The sequence below is a fragment of the Ambystoma mexicanum genome, chromosome 3p (assembly GCF_040938575.1).
Source record: "Ambystoma mexicanum isolate Mex_15411 chromosome 3p, UKY_AmexF1_1, whole genome shotgun sequence".
NCBI classification, from domain to species: Eukaryota; Metazoa; Chordata; class Amphibia; order Caudata; family Ambystomatidae; genus Ambystoma; species Ambystoma mexicanum.
In genome coordinates, this window is record NC_090925.1 from 360,704,626 (window position 1) to 360,719,815 (window position 15,190).

Sequence of the window (15,190 nt, forward strand, 5' to 3'; positions counted from 1 at the left end):
TGGACCTCTTCGTGACATCGGCAAACAAACTTCCTCCGTATGCCTCCAGAAACGGGCTGGGAGCTTCCTCTCTGGGGATGCTCCCGAGATGCCATGGCACAACATGAGTGCCTATGCTTTCCCGCCTCTGCCTCTGATTCATCGGACGATTTGCAAGTTGAAGAACACAGTGAATTGTTCTCTTCTGCTCATAGCTCCCTGGTGGCCGGCCAGGTTCTGGTTTTCAGAGCTTCAACATCTGTCGGTGTGTGCACCAATCAGGCTTCTGCTAGTTCCCGATCTGCTTCACCAGAGATCGACAGCTGTGGCACCCCTCCCCACAATCGTTCAGCTTGGCAGTATGGTGCCTGAGTTGAGATCTCTAGGACATCTCAACCTGTCTGCTGACAACATGCGCATAATCCAGACAGCCAGGAAGCCTTCGACGTCACAGTATAAGAGCAAATGGCTTCGGTTCTGTCACTGGTGCTTAGCCAAACAGCTGGACCCCAGGGTGGCTACGATCTACACGGTGTTGTCCTTCGTCTCTCATCTTGCAGAGTCGGGCATTCATGTTCTGTCATGCAGGACTTATCTTTTGGCTGTGGCCGCCTACCTATCCATGGGCCAGTGCTCTTTCTCACTGTCAAACCCAGTGATTAAATGGCACTTTGCGGGTCTTGTGCATCTTTTTTCCTCCTGGTCACAAACCATATCCGACGTGAGATCTGAACATGGTTCTTGCGCCCTTGTGCCATAAGCCTTTTGAACCAATGGCTACGGTAGATCTTAAGTACCTTTCACGAAAGGTGGCTTTCTAGGTCGTCGTGACCTCGGCAAGGCGAGTGAGTGATCTCCAGTCGGTGGAGCATCCCTTCTTGGTTTTCCACAAGGATAAGGTTGTCCTTAGGACGAATCCTTTCTTGCCAAAGGTGGTTTCTGATTTCCATCTAAATCAATCTCGCTGCCTGTCTTCTTTCCAAACCCGGCTTCGGAAGCGGAGAGGGTTTTGAATTGCCTGGATGTTAGAAGAGCTCTTAAGTTCTATCTAGACAGAACTTCTGAACTTAGGAGTTCCTCTCAACTTTTGGTAACCTTTGGTAACCCGCAGGTTAAGCAGGCCACCAAGCTACTATCTCAAGATGGATTGCTGCCTGTATTACGGAGTCTTACACTGTCCACGGTCTACAGGCTCCTAAAGGGATTCATGCTCATCTGGTACGGGGCAAGGTAGCTGCTGTTGCCTGTCAAAAGTATGTCCCCTGGGAGACCATTGCGAAAGCGGCTACTTGGGCCTCCCCATCGGCTTTTTGTAAACATTACTGCTTGGACTTGAGCTCCAGATCTGATGCTCAGTTTGGGCAGGCTGTGCTGAAAAACCTTTTTTCAGTAAGGGGGTTTCCATCCACCCGTAGTTCCTGTGAGGAGTGCTTGGGAATCTCGCATAAGTATGGAGGAAAGGGGACGGGACGTAGGAGTATTACCAGGTTACTCACTGTAGTGACCACCTTACTCCTAGTCAATAGTCCCCTTTCCTCCATATGCTCGCCCGCCGTCCCCTCTAATAAGGTTCCTCTATTATTGCTTAAAGGTCTCTGACCTGGCGATAGAAAAGGACTGATGGGCGATGCGCTGGGCGGAGCTAAGAAGGGCGGGGTTACCGCCACGTGCAGTACCCCGCGTAAAGAGGAAGGACACATTTTTGAAAAATGTGATGCTTTTTACATAGTGATGCGGTCCCGTCCCACAGGACGGAGGAATGTCCCATAAGTATTGAAAGGGGACTATGGACTAGGAGTAAGGTGGTCACTACGGTGAGTAACATGGTAGTCCACCATTGGTGGTTTCCATGGTCTGGTTTGGGTTCTGCCGTTAGGTCTGACCTCCGCCTCAAGGGTTTTCACCAAATTGATGGCAGTGGTGTCAGCGAGTCTCAGGAGAGGGGGTGAGATTCACATATACTGTGAGGAATCTGAGGGCGTCCGCCCTACTTTCCCCAATATATCCTCCCAGGTGGCCAAGGAAAGGCTCTTTTGGATCAAGGGAGTGGATATGCGAGGAAGGATCACCTGAGTGGAGGAGACTTGGCGGAGTGGGGGGGTGAGGCATCCTTGGGTGCGACACATTATCCCCCATTTCCATTTTGTAAGCAAGGCCACCCAGGCTTCTATAGGGTGTTAGCAATCTCTTCTCTATTGCTCTAGAAAACTCTCACAATGCCCATCACTCTGGTCCTGGGACGAGGAAGAGACAATCCGGAGTCAGACATCCTCCTTTATTAACACAGACATACACAAACCCGACTTTAGTACTGGGACGAGGAAGAAGAATGCAGAGTGCCAAGACCCTTACTTAGTAAAGGAACATTGTCAGCACGGGAGACAGTATAAGTAGAGTATAAATGGTGAGGCTAAATTGATTGCCTGGGAGATCGTCGGAGAGATTGCCTGTGGAACGCTGGCAGGAGAAGCCAGAGGTGAGACCAGGGACACACATGCTCGAATTGCCCAGGAGCTGCAGAGTTGTTGCCGCGGAAGCAGATTATGGTAGGAGCCTTCGGAAAGTCTCAGAGCAGAGCTGGTCTGCAGACATCCTGGAGTGGGAGGGACTCCTCTGTACAACTGAGGCAGCTGAGATCCTGGAACAGAGGTGTGCGATCGGGGGATCAGTGACGGCCACAGAGAGCCTGCTGACGCGTAGTGCAGCACCCAGAGACAGCGTTCCCGGTGAGTCAAAGGAGTCTGACTCTGGGACGCTGTGGTAGTGACTCTGGGACATGTAGTTTCTGCAGGTCGGACTGCTCGTGGGTGAGCGAAAGACTGGTTAGGCAGTGTCAAGCCCGGACCAGTTTGAATTAAAGATTTTTAAAAGTACGATCAGCGAAAGGCTGAGCAAACTGAATGAATTTATTTGTTGTGGGTGTGAATAAGACAAAATTGAAAAGGCCAAGAGAGGGCCATGGAAAACAGAAGTTTGGAACTTGTGAAAACGTCCATGAGCAGGGTGCAAATTCCCAGCATGAGAGTGAACTGGGAATTTGATGATGTATTTAAAGTGACTGAAATGAATGAAATTAAACCTGATGTTTTGAAAACCGAAAGACCGCAAGTGCTATTGAATACCAATTGGATTGCAAGCAGTTTGTGATATTCCCTGATACAAAGGAACTGTGAATTGTGTACACTGATGGAAAACGAGCATTGGCAAGTGCCATACTTGTATAAAGAACTGTGTGTGAAAGAATAAGCAGTGGCAAAAGCTTTGAGAACATTTGAAAGTGTAACAAGTGAATGATGGCAAACCAAGTATTGAGGCTGCTCCAAGAGGATAAATCCATTACCACTGGGAAGATGAAACAGTGGCAGCGGAACTGTTAAGAAGCAGCAAATAAGGTGTTGGTTGCGTGACTTGTAATAGGTGGACCGTGTGGTCCAACAACTGCACCGATTATTTGTAAATGTATAGCAGCACGCATCCCCCAAGGGCATGTAGGCGCTAGTTACATTGTAATAGTAGTGCTGCAATAGTAAAAAAATAGGGTGCGGGCGGGGGGGAAAAACGTTGGTTGGATAGAGAAGTCTTGAGATGCGTTTTAAGAGGGATTGTCTTTCAGATGGGGATGGGAGAGGTAACTTGTTCCATAGTGTCGGTGAATGGACCGGGAAGCTAGAGCCCCCTGCTCTGGACCACTTGAACCTAGGCATAATTAGGCAATGTTTGTAGGAGGATCTTGTATGCCTGGCTGGGGTGTGTTTTTTGGGTTTATCCTCTAGGTAGAGTGGTGCATCACTCGAAAGACATTGGTGGGTGAGGGACAGAATCTTACATTCGATTCTGTCCTTGACTGGGAGCCAGTGGGCAGCTTTTCAAGCCTCTGAGATGTTGAGTGCCATCCTGAGGGGGTTGTTTGTAGTTTGCGCAGGTTCTTTTCCGAGGTGCTGCAAAGCAAGGAGTTACAGTAGTATAGGTTCTGATGTTTGTTAATCGGCTTTGAATCACATGCTGTGCATATAGTCCGACATCCAGTGGTAACCGCGGAGTATTGCATCTTGTCTTTCGGGGACCGAAAGGGGACGTCTGCATAGGCGTGTCTGTAACACTGTTCCGCGGGACACCCCATCTACTACATTGTCGTAGCTGACGAGAGGGACGCAGAGGTGGAGCAGCCCTGTAGTCCGGCTCAACCATCGCCTCCGGATGATATTGGGGCGTTCCACGCCATGATGTCGAAAGCAGGTCTGGAGTTTGGGCTGGCACCTGAAGAGGAAAGTAAGGACTGCTTGCCGTTCGACCCTATGGGCAAACGGAGGAAGGTGGTCGTTTCAGTGCCGATTCTCAACCACTTGTGGCAGGAGGGCCTGCGTACGATGTGCCACCCATTTTCAGAACCGGCTGTGAAGGGTCGCCTTGAAAAGAAATTCAAGGCTCCGGAGTCTACCCCTAAATGCCTGATGTCGCAGCCCACGTCTGAGGCGGTGGTGTCGGCGGCTGCCAGCTGTAAGACCAGGAGCCAACATAAATGTGTTACACCTCCGGACAGTGAGGCCACAAAGCAGGACGCTTTTGGAAAGAATGGTTGACTGTAGGGGCTACGACTGTGAATGCTGCAAATTCCTTGGCAATCCTGGCCAGATATGATCGTGAAATGTGGCATCGGCTGGCCCCGATTCTTGAATATCTGCCGTAGCAACACCGAAAGGAAGCAATGCTGTTGGTGCCTGAGCGGGAGGAGTCCTCCAACCACAGCATAAATATTGCTGTGGACCTGGCGCAGTCAGGTTTTAAACAGATTAACAATGGAGAAGTGCTCCAGTGGCAGGCCTGTTTGAAGTGCACTCACTCTCGCTCGGAGGTCCAATATAAGGTGATCGACATGCCCTGTGAGGATGAACACTTGTTCGGCAAGAAAATTGATGAGGCCCTGAAAGGGATGAAAGAGGATATGGAAACTGCTAAATCCTTGGGTTCCTTGCAGAGTCGGTGCTCTTTTTGCTTCTTTCGAGCTTTCCGTGGAGCCTCTGGAAATGCCTGGTTTGCTTCCACCAGAGATCGGGGTTACGGGCGCTCCAGCTACTCATGTCGGGGGTATCAGTGATCTCTGCAGTCGGCGCAGAAAGGCCGGAACTTCCAGGCTCAGCGAAAGAAGAGTTTGCAGTCCTCGGCGGCTAAGGGGCGGCAAGCTAAAACTCAACCATGACTGCCATATGGACAATATGCTGGATGGCAGGGTGCCATCCACGTCGACAAGTGGCGAAAATAAACATTAGATCGCTGGGCGCTAGACACGGTGCGTCTTGGCCACTTGTGGAGTTCCGGCATCCTTTGGTCCCTATTCCGCCGGTGCATGTACTGCAGCCGCCTCTTACAATCCTGCGGCAGGAGGTGGTTCTCACGCTAGAAAATTGGGCGATAGAACCAGTTCCGGTTGCGGAATGGGGCCACAGGGTTTACTCCCGGTACTTCGTCCTGAAAAAGTGAGTTGAACAAGAATCTGCAGCGCCTGAAGTTAAAGATGCTCACCCTTCAAGATGTCATCCATTCAGTGCAGCCAGGCGAGTACTTGGTGTCGTTGAATCTGCAGGATGCCTATTTTCACCACAGGTTCCTGTGTTTTGTGGTCAAATTGGAACTCTCAGTTTTGGGTCCTCCCGTTTGGCTTGAAGTAGTCACCCCGCGTCCCCCCAATACCCCCCCGGACGTTCACAAAGTGTCTGGCGCCGGTGGCGGCCTTCCTCTGGAGGGAGAGTCATCAGATGTACCCCTACCTGGACGATTGGTTGGTGAGGTGTTCGTTGCAGGGAAGGATTGTGGTCAGACAAGTTGGTGGTCGGCAAAAGCCTGGTGGACGCCCTTTTACTGGTGGACATGCGCGACCAATCATGTAAGGGGGATGCCCTTTCTGGAGCCAGAGTTCCAGTTTACGATTGTGGCGGACGCCTCCCAGGTAGGGTCGGGGGGGGGGGGCGGCACACCTCGACGGCTCACAGGTGCAGGGCCTGTGGTCTCGGGTGGAGACTGTTACACATCAATGTGCTCGAGTTGAGGGCGGTGCACTGAGGTCCTAAAGTAGTTTCTTCAGCGGATCGGTGGTGAGGGTGTTAATGGACATTACCGCCGCAATGTTTGATTTAAGGAAACTGGGAGCACACATTCCAGAGTCCTGTCGAAGGAGGCGCAGGACGTTTGGCATTGGGCTCTAGCTCAAGGGATCAGCATTGTCACTTTTCTTCTGCCAAGAGTTCTGAATGTTCAAGCAGACGTGCTCCGCAGGGATGCCAGTCAGCTGCACGACTGGAGGCTGAAGGAGCAGCGGTTGTCCAGGATCTTCTGGCGATGGGGGCATCCTCTATTGGATCTTTTTGCAACGAGGGAAAACAAGCAGAGTCTGGAGTACGCCAGCAATATGCTCATCCCGAGTCATTGGGGTACGCGTTTTCGTTCCCGTGGTCGGGTCTCTTCTCGTATGCTTTTGCTCCCATTCGGAGGACCATCCAGTGGATTCGGAAGTACCAGTGCCGAGCGATTCTGGTGGCCCCATTCTGGCCCAGGCAGATGTGGTTCTCAGATCTCCTTCATCTTGCGGTGGAAGAGCTGATTCGGTTGGGAGTGGATCTGGATCTCCTGTCTCTGGACTGCAGGGTGTGGCATGACGATCCCGTGTCTCTCAGCCTGGTGGCTTGGCTCCTGACCACGAGTTTGGTCATTTAGGAATATCCGGAGAGTCAGTGAATTTTGGAGGCAGCGAGGGCACCTTCCACGAATGTCTCGTATGGTCATAAATGGACGAGATTCTTGACTGGTGTAAGGGTCATCAGCGTTTAACCTTTGACCGTTTCTCCAGCGCAGGTTCTCCGGTACCTGTTACACTTGGCGCAAAGGGGCCTGGCTTTGTCATCCATTAAGGTGCATTTGGCGGCGATTTCTAGGTTCATGAAAGCACCATGCTGCTCCTCTGTTTGCTGAAACTTGTTTCGGACATTTCCTCCGGTTAAGAATTTTGCCCGGTGTGGAGCGTTATTGAGGTCCTATTCGGCTTTGATGAAATATCCTTTTGAACCCATGTCGACGGCTCACTTGAAGTTCCTCTCATGGAAGGTGGCTTTTCTAGTGGTGATTACCTCGGCCAGGCGGGTGTCTGAATTCCAAGCACTGGTCATTGACCCGCCTTACCTAAGATTTATGAAGGACAAGGTTCTCCTGGCCGCTAACCTGCACTTATCCCTAAAGTGCCATCAGCATTTCACAAACTTGCCTCTATTGCTTTACCCTCGTTTTTTGCCAATGCATCCACGCCAGCAGAAAGGGACCTGCATTCTCTGGATGTTAAGAGGGCCCTAAAGTTTTATCTAAATCGCACACAGGACTTCAGGAAGTCACGGCAGCTGTTGTGGCGTATGGGCTGTCCACCAAGGGGCAGGCCATCTCCAAGCAAGGACTTACCGGCTGGGTTTCATCTACAATTTTGTTTTGTCATACAAGCTGGCAAGCCTTTCAGGGGTGCTCCGAAGGCTCATTCTACGCGGTCCACAGCGTCGTCGTCGGCATTGTGGTCTGGGATACCGCTGGTGGACATTTGTCAGGCAGCCTCCTGGACGGTGCGCATACAGTCACCAGGCATTACTGTCTGGGGCAGGAACATGTGGAAGACGTGCAGGTGGGGCGTGCGGTACTCTAACGCCTATTTCAATAAGGTAGGGCCCACAGCTTCAGGGTTTTTGTATGTGCTTTATCACTTGAGGGATTGTTTGTCTCATGTATGTGTTACTGCGGTTTCCCGGCCTGACTGGGAAATGTTCACAGCATGTGAATCCATGAAAGATAACAGCACTGGAGAAATGGAGTTGCAGGTAAGAAACGACTCCCTTATTGTCTTATTTATTTGTTATCCTATGTACTGCACTGCCCCCTCCCCTGCACTTGCGCGATCTGAATGTCACCTCGTCTAGTAAGATCGTTGACCGCCTTCCCTCTGTTCCCCCTCCCTTACCTCGTCACGCCCTGAAACACTTGTGTATAGGCGCGATATAAATGCCATATCATGTCAAGTATGAATTGGAATCCACATTTTACAGAACCAGCCGTGTCGCATGTCTACAATATTTTGGAAATATTAAATAAGGGTGAGTTTTCTCTTGGAGTGACAATTTGTTAAGCAAACCAATAGGACTTTTTAACAAATCTGAAATGTCAAATGAGGTTCTATGGGAAAATGTAGAGCGTTTAAGTTCAAACCCACTGAAAATGTTTTTTTTATGATGTGTTAAGGTATGTGCACTTTTATGACTTGCTTTTTGAAATAAAGCTTACAAAGTACAAGAAAATGGAGAGCTCTGGTAATTAAGAATGTCTGCAGATGGGGGGGGGGGGTGGGGTCATTCTGCCTGAATACTTGACTGCTAGAATGGGATAATTCATTGAGATGGGAGGGACTCACCATGGGCCTTGTCCAAGAGGAAGCCTGAAACAGGCTATCTACGGTAGACCTGCTTCCCTGATTGTAGCAGAAACCAGTGGGCCTAGCCGACTGGTGAACGTACCTGGCAGCTGTGAGGGCCCCTGCTGATTCTGTGCTCTCAAAGAAAAATCCAGTAGGGAGTTTAAAAGCCCAAATTCAAACTTTGCCCATGAGCAATCTGTGGCCGGTCAGCAAATGATGGTTCAAATCCCCAACGAAGGTTACTCACGATGATGGATGTTCTACAAGGGGTTCAGTAGGTCACGGGGGTATAGAGGTGATGCTATGGAGATTTATTTGTGTTCAGACCCCAGGCCCTATCATCGTTTGCAAATTCATAGCCGTGAGAGGACTTGCCTAGCACTTCAATGAACAACCTCCAGCAAGCATCACTGGAATAGTCTTGGTTGGTATGGTGTTATATCGGCATGTGTTTTTTCGAAGTCATTTTTGACAAAAACATTGCTTTGAAAACACTCCTATATATTGGAGGTGGGGGTAAGGGATTAAAAGGGGTAGGAGTTGGTGTAGGGAAAATAATAAAGGGAAGGTGGGGGGACTTGGCAAGGGGGTCCTCCCAAATATGAAAAGAAATATTTTTGAAAAAAGTTATTTCTTCAATGAAACCGTTGTCGATGTAGAGACATAGCATTGTCTTGGTTACTCTTGCCAATCGGCAGACTTTGTCCAACTACAAAAATCCAGAGCAGGTCTTAGGGGAAAGCTTTCCCACAGTGCAGTCAACCAGAAGAGCAGCATGCAATTCTAACTTCGGTCAAGGCACAACAGATAGCCCCTTGGAGTGGAGTATGAGTAGCACTCTGTACTAGGAGATTCAGGTCAGCCACAGCAAGCTGTAGAGTTTGCACTACTCTGCAGGAAGCTGTGCTGGCAATTACATGTCCTAATAGGCAGGCAATCATTTGCAAACCTTACTAGTCCTCTCTACTTCATCAGTATCAAGTCCAGTGGTCAACCAAAAAATATCTTCAAATACCCCACCAGATCTACAAATCTGCAGGGCTGGGGGTTAACTCTGTGCTCCAATCACTGGCCTTGCAACACTCAAAGAATTGGAAGCCATACAATCCTGGATGTCCTGCCACCTTCCTCTCATTACATTGCATGCACTGTAATGTGGATTAGGTGATCCAGAAGACCCCCTCTCCCTGTCCAACCTAAATTGGTTTCCATATTAGAGACAGATCCGGACAGCCCCAGCTGATATACATAAACTACACAGGGGTTGATTCCCTCATATTGTACTGTCATTTCATGCATAAAGTCTATGTGAATTTTTTTGTTGCATTGTAACCATCAGTCAAATGTTTTTTTTTTTTAAATGTGGTTTGTTAATTTAGCATGCATTTGTGTGTTCTGCAGAGCTACCAAAAGACAATGACAGTATGTGGGCATTTCTGACTACAAACTTCAGAAGACTAACAAAGCTAGTGGTCTGAGTTGCAGGGTTTACAATCAAGGCATTCATTTTGGCTAATGCGCAGCTCAAATGTTAACTTGTTGTAAAAATGAATGGTAATCAGAGTTTCCATGTAAAAAAAAAAAAATCTCTAGCCTCTGCCAACACACTCCCTTGGTGTGTGGACTTGCACACATGTAGAAAAGTTGGGTTCAAGAGCACACCTTGTCCTAGTAGCCATAGGGACTGCCAGTTTTCCTATTGAGAAAATGAGTTGGTGGTAAGTGAGGTTTAAAGCAAGAGCCTCATTTACTCAAGTCAGAACCACTAAACTAGAAAATAAGAATGGGGTCTCGAATATTGAAGATAAAATAGAAAATCATCCTCAACACTGTTAATCTACTGATAACATCTGTAACTCCCTTTGCGAATAGAAGTTTTGTCACTTGAAATGGTTATACATGAGTATGAAGGAGCACAATAAGGTCCCCGGTAGGAGCCGTCCTGATAATTGGCGGATATATAATTTCTCCAGCATGAGTTCTGGCATGGATTCACATGCTCATGAATATTCCCCATCAGGCTGTGAATCCTCAGTAAAGATAAAATCAGTTTCAGTTTAGTTTCTGAACTGTCTTTCGCCTATTAACCAATCACTTGTCTCTGGGTCATCCTGCCCCCAACCAATAACTGCCCTCTAACTAAGCCCCTCTGGCAGCCATCTTCAGATTTTTACCGCATGTTCAAGTGTTGGGAGTCCTCGTGCTATAGCTCTCGAGCTTTTACTGTGTATTGAGTTGTTTCAAGAGTTTACTCTATTTTTCTCGGTCATTTGAGCCTCAAGCTCCGCTGATTGATCTGATTAACGGGGACCCGTTTTCGGAAGCTGATTTTCGTCAAACTTCACTTCTTGGAGGATTCCAGAAGATTCATGAGGTCTACCCCGTGTGGACATGGCCGAAGACAAGGGAGACTCGACGTCTCTGTTCAGGATCTGCCTGGGATGTGGACTACGGAACATTTTCCTGGAGGATGGGCACTCCTGGTGCCTTTACTGCCTATACTCCGACAAGTCGCATGTGGAAGAGGTCTGTGCATTCTGCAAGGACAGGTTCTCCCGCAGCATGAAGGACAGTCGCAAGCGGCTTGCTGAGTGGCTGAAGACTAAGATTGTGACGGCAGGTGAGCCTAGCAGCATACTTCTCCCAAGAGGAAATCTGAGTGGTCTAAGACCTTTGAGGGCGCTCCAGCGACTGGGGCCCAACAGACGGCAAAGAACCGCGAGTCCGCAGGCACCGGGAGTGCCGTTGGTACGGGCTCCAGCAGCCAGGCTGGGCGCAGCATCGCCAACGCGCCGGCTCGGCGAAGAAAAGGAAGTCGGAACACCCGGGTAATCTTCTGGAGAAGGCCCGATCGACTCCGACGGAGAAAGCCAATGGGGAGCGAGGCGCTTACCCTTCCACCCCCCATGGTGAAGGCCTCAGATGCGCCCAAGGTCGTGAAGGCTCAGGTTCACTAGGCGAAGGCGTCTATTGAGGGAGTGGTGGCGTCCCTAGCGAAGGCCGTGGATGTGGGTTCCCATGAGACATCCCCCAAGACGAGAGGTTCCCTGCCTGCCCGGAAGGAATCGTCCTTTCTGCCCATTGATGAGACTCCTGTGAGGATGATGCCGACCATGTCCCCGAGACCGTTGCCCCTGGCTTAGAAGGGGAGGGGGGGTGCGCAGTGGTCGACTTGGACTCGGTCTCTTCCGAGGAGAAGCTTTCAAACCTGACAAGTGTCTGAGAAGAAGGGCGTCGAGGCCAGGTCCTACGGGAAGGACCCCCGATGAGGCAGACGTGGAGAGCGACGAGGGAACAGACTAGGAATGGCAGGGCGGTAGGAACCGGACACCACGCCACTTCAAATGCTACCGTCGTAACCGCCTCCACCACCGACAAACAGGTCGGCGGACATCCTACAAGCTCTGCACACCCTGTGCACTGAGATACAGACAAGGTTGCCCACGCCTCCCACGGGCGATCCGGCACCTGGACTTTCAGAGGATCCCCCAGCTAAGAGGAGACTAGTCCATCCTCTTCCACCGTACCGCCACTCCCCTCCATCTCCTCCGCCGAGGGATGCGAGGGAGCCGGATACAGCGACGACGGGTACGGACAATGACGGAGCATATCTCCCGTCACTGCTACTCAGGGCTTCTCCCCCCGATGAGATCGGCTCCTTTCACACCATGATCTCCGCGGCCTCTGAGCCTTTTCAGCTCAAGGCCACCAACTTCTGTCAGACGTCCAGACGAGGGTATTGGACTTGCCTTTCGACAGGGACAACTTGTTCGACAAGACAGTGGACGAATCGCTACAGGCAATCAAGGCAGATACCGAGACGGGCCGCAGTGACGGCCGTCCTTTTGAGCTTCCGGAAGGAAGTCAAAGGGTGCCTCCAAAGGATTCGGTGGCAGCTTTTCTTCCTTCCGTCAAGCAGCCCGTTCGTCCTCCCAGCAAGCCTACAGGGGCTGCAGCAATGCCAGAGGAAATAGTTGTCGTCGCCAAGGGGCCCAAGGTGGTACAGCCTCGGCGAAATGGGACTGAATCGGCCTTGATGTCAGGCCCACACACGAGCACCCCGGTGGAAGGCCGGCTGCCGAACTTAGTCGGTGTGTGGAAGTCCATATCCACTGACCGTTGCGTGCTGGACGCCCTTGCCCATGGACACACCATGGAGTTGCAAAGGAAGTGTCAGTTTTCCACCTGTGACCTTCTAGAGGTACGAGCGATGCTGAAAAAGGGCACAATGAGGCTCCGGGGTATACTCGCGGTACTTCCTCATCCAAAAGAAGACCGGCGGTTGGCGACCCATTCTGGATCTCCACCGCCTCAACAAATACATCAATTCCCAGAAATCCTGGATGGTCACCCTTCAGCACGTGCTGGGACAGCTGTAGGAAGATTTCTGGTCTTCGCTGGACTTGGAGGATGATTATTTCCACATCCCCATATCCCAATCCACAAGGGCCATAGAAAGTGTCTGCGTTTCGTGGTCCAAGGACGGCACTATCAATTCAAGGCCCTTCCCTTCGGTTTGAAGTGGGCTCCAAGGGTCTTCAAGTGCCTGGCACCGGTGGCAGCGCAGCTGCGCCTGCAAGGGGTCCACGTCTACCCCTATCTGAACAATTTGCTCATCCGAGCGAAGTCAAGGGAACACCATCGTACACACAGCGAGGACCGTCCGCCTGCTCACGGAACTGGGTTTCTCGGTAAACTATGCAAAGTCCTGCTTGGCGCCATCGCAGAACGCTCTGTTCCTGGATTCCAGGCTCATCACGGTGGCCCGCCTGGCCACACTGTCAGAGGACAGGATAAAGGCCATCCTGGGCAAGGTACAACGGCTGTTGACCATGGAAGTTGCCAGGGTGAGGTCCATCAAGTCGCTGTTCGGCCTGATGTCATCGTGTATCTACCTCGTTCGACTGTGCAGGCTGCGGATGCGGCCACATTCCGTCGAGCGACTCAGTGGTGGGGCGTCCGCGCGCATCTAGCGGCAGGCACGGACATTCAGACCCCAGCACATTAGGAGACGGTGATGATGGACGCCTCCCTGGAGGGATGGGGCGCGCGCACCGGAGATCTCCATGTAAGAGGCCTTTGGCTACCGGAGAAGTCGTTGTACATCAACGTTCTGGAACTCTGGGGTGTGTTTTGGGCTCTCAGATCATTCCTCCCGTCCCTCAAGGGCAAGGTGGTATGGGTGGGTATTCACCGACAACACCACCATGATGTTCTACATTCGGAAGCAAGGGGGCACCAGATCTCCGGCTCTCTCCAAGGAAGCGCAGGATCTGTGGCACTGGGCCGTCGCCCAGGGGATGTTCCTGGTACCTTTTCATCTGGCAGGAGTGAAGAACACCGACTCGCTCAGCAGGGAGCTGCGCTCTTGACATGAGTGGGAGCTTCGGCAGGGTCAAGTGGATCTTCTCTTTGGACTATGGGGCAATCCCCAGATCGGTCGGTGTGCAATGGCGACGAACACCAAGTGCCAGAGGTTCGCTAGCAGGTTTCCCCAGCCGCGAAGCATGGGGGGGATGCATTCTCCTTCCCCTGGGATGGCCTGTTTCTCTATGCCTTCCCACCATTGCTTCTGCGACTCATCAGTCAACTCAGACTGTCCCAGTGCAGAATGATACTCGTCGCACCAGCGTGGCTGAGGCAGATATGGTTCCCAGGCCTTTTTGACATGTCAGCTTCCCATCCAGTCAAGCTTCTGGCAGATGCAGATCTTCTCGCCAGGGAAGGAGGTGCAATTCTGCACCACAATCCAGGGTCGCTGAACCTGCAGGCCTGGCTCCTGCAGCACTAGCGTTCGGAGGGTACGAGGTCCCGGCAGACTGCAAAGAGGTAATTGCCAAGGCCAGGGCTTCTTCGACTCTTGAGTGCTACGGACATAAATGGAAGAGGTTCACCGTCTGGTGCCGTGCACAGAAGATAAACCCTCTACGGATTACGGCCCCTCAAGTGCTTCTGTACTTGCTGTCGCTGGTGGGGCTGGCGCACGCCTCCATCAAAATTCATCTGGCGGCTATCTCCCGCTATATCAGAACTCCGGGGCGGTCGTCGCTGTGGTCTCATCACCTGGTTAAGGAGTTCATGAAAGGAGTTTTCCGCTCGTTCCTGCCGGTGAAGGCTCCGGCCCCGGCGTGGGAAATCAATGTGGGGCTGACTAGGCTCATGAGTTCCCCGTTCGAGCCTCTGCACTCTGCACCTCTGAAATTCCTATTGTGGAAGACAGCGTTTCTTGTGGCCATCACCTCCGCACGACGAATGGGAGAGATCCAGGCCCTCTCCTGTAAGCCGCCGTACTTGATATTCCACGAAACGAGGGCCGTGTTGAGTACGCACCCCTCCTTCATGCCCAAGGTGCCGTCGGATTTCCATCTCAACAAGCTCTTGGTGTGTGTTCCCGTTGCCAGCTGAGAGGACTTTGCACTCTCTGGATGTGGGTAGAGCGCTGAAGTTCTACGTGGACCGCACAAAGAGTTTTCGGAAGTTATCACAGCTGTTTGTGAACTTTGGCCCTGTGAACCAAGCGAAGGCCCTCTCCAAGGCTTCCATTTCTAGGTGGTTCTCCGGCTACATCACTCATCTTCGGTTGACAAACCTACCGTTGCCCGGCCGTCCGAGACCCCATTCAACCGGAGCGATCGCTGCAACTATGGTGTTCATGTCTGGTGTGCCCCTGCTGGACATCTACAGGGCTGCAACTTGGAGGTCGACGCACACCTTCACGAGATTCTACTGCGTCGACTGGGATTCCAGGGAGGAGTCCAGAGTCGACCAAGCAGT

At 51.4% G+C, this 15,190-nt stretch overlaps 1 protein-coding gene across 1 annotated transcript in view; it reads left to right on the top strand.

Moving 5' to 3' along the window:
- The window catches only part of ASXL1 (ASXL transcriptional regulator 1), an 858,527-nt gene that overhangs the window by 259,645 nt on the left and 583,692 nt on the right, over positions 1–15,190 (top strand). The gene's annotated exons all lie outside the window — the stretch shown is intronic.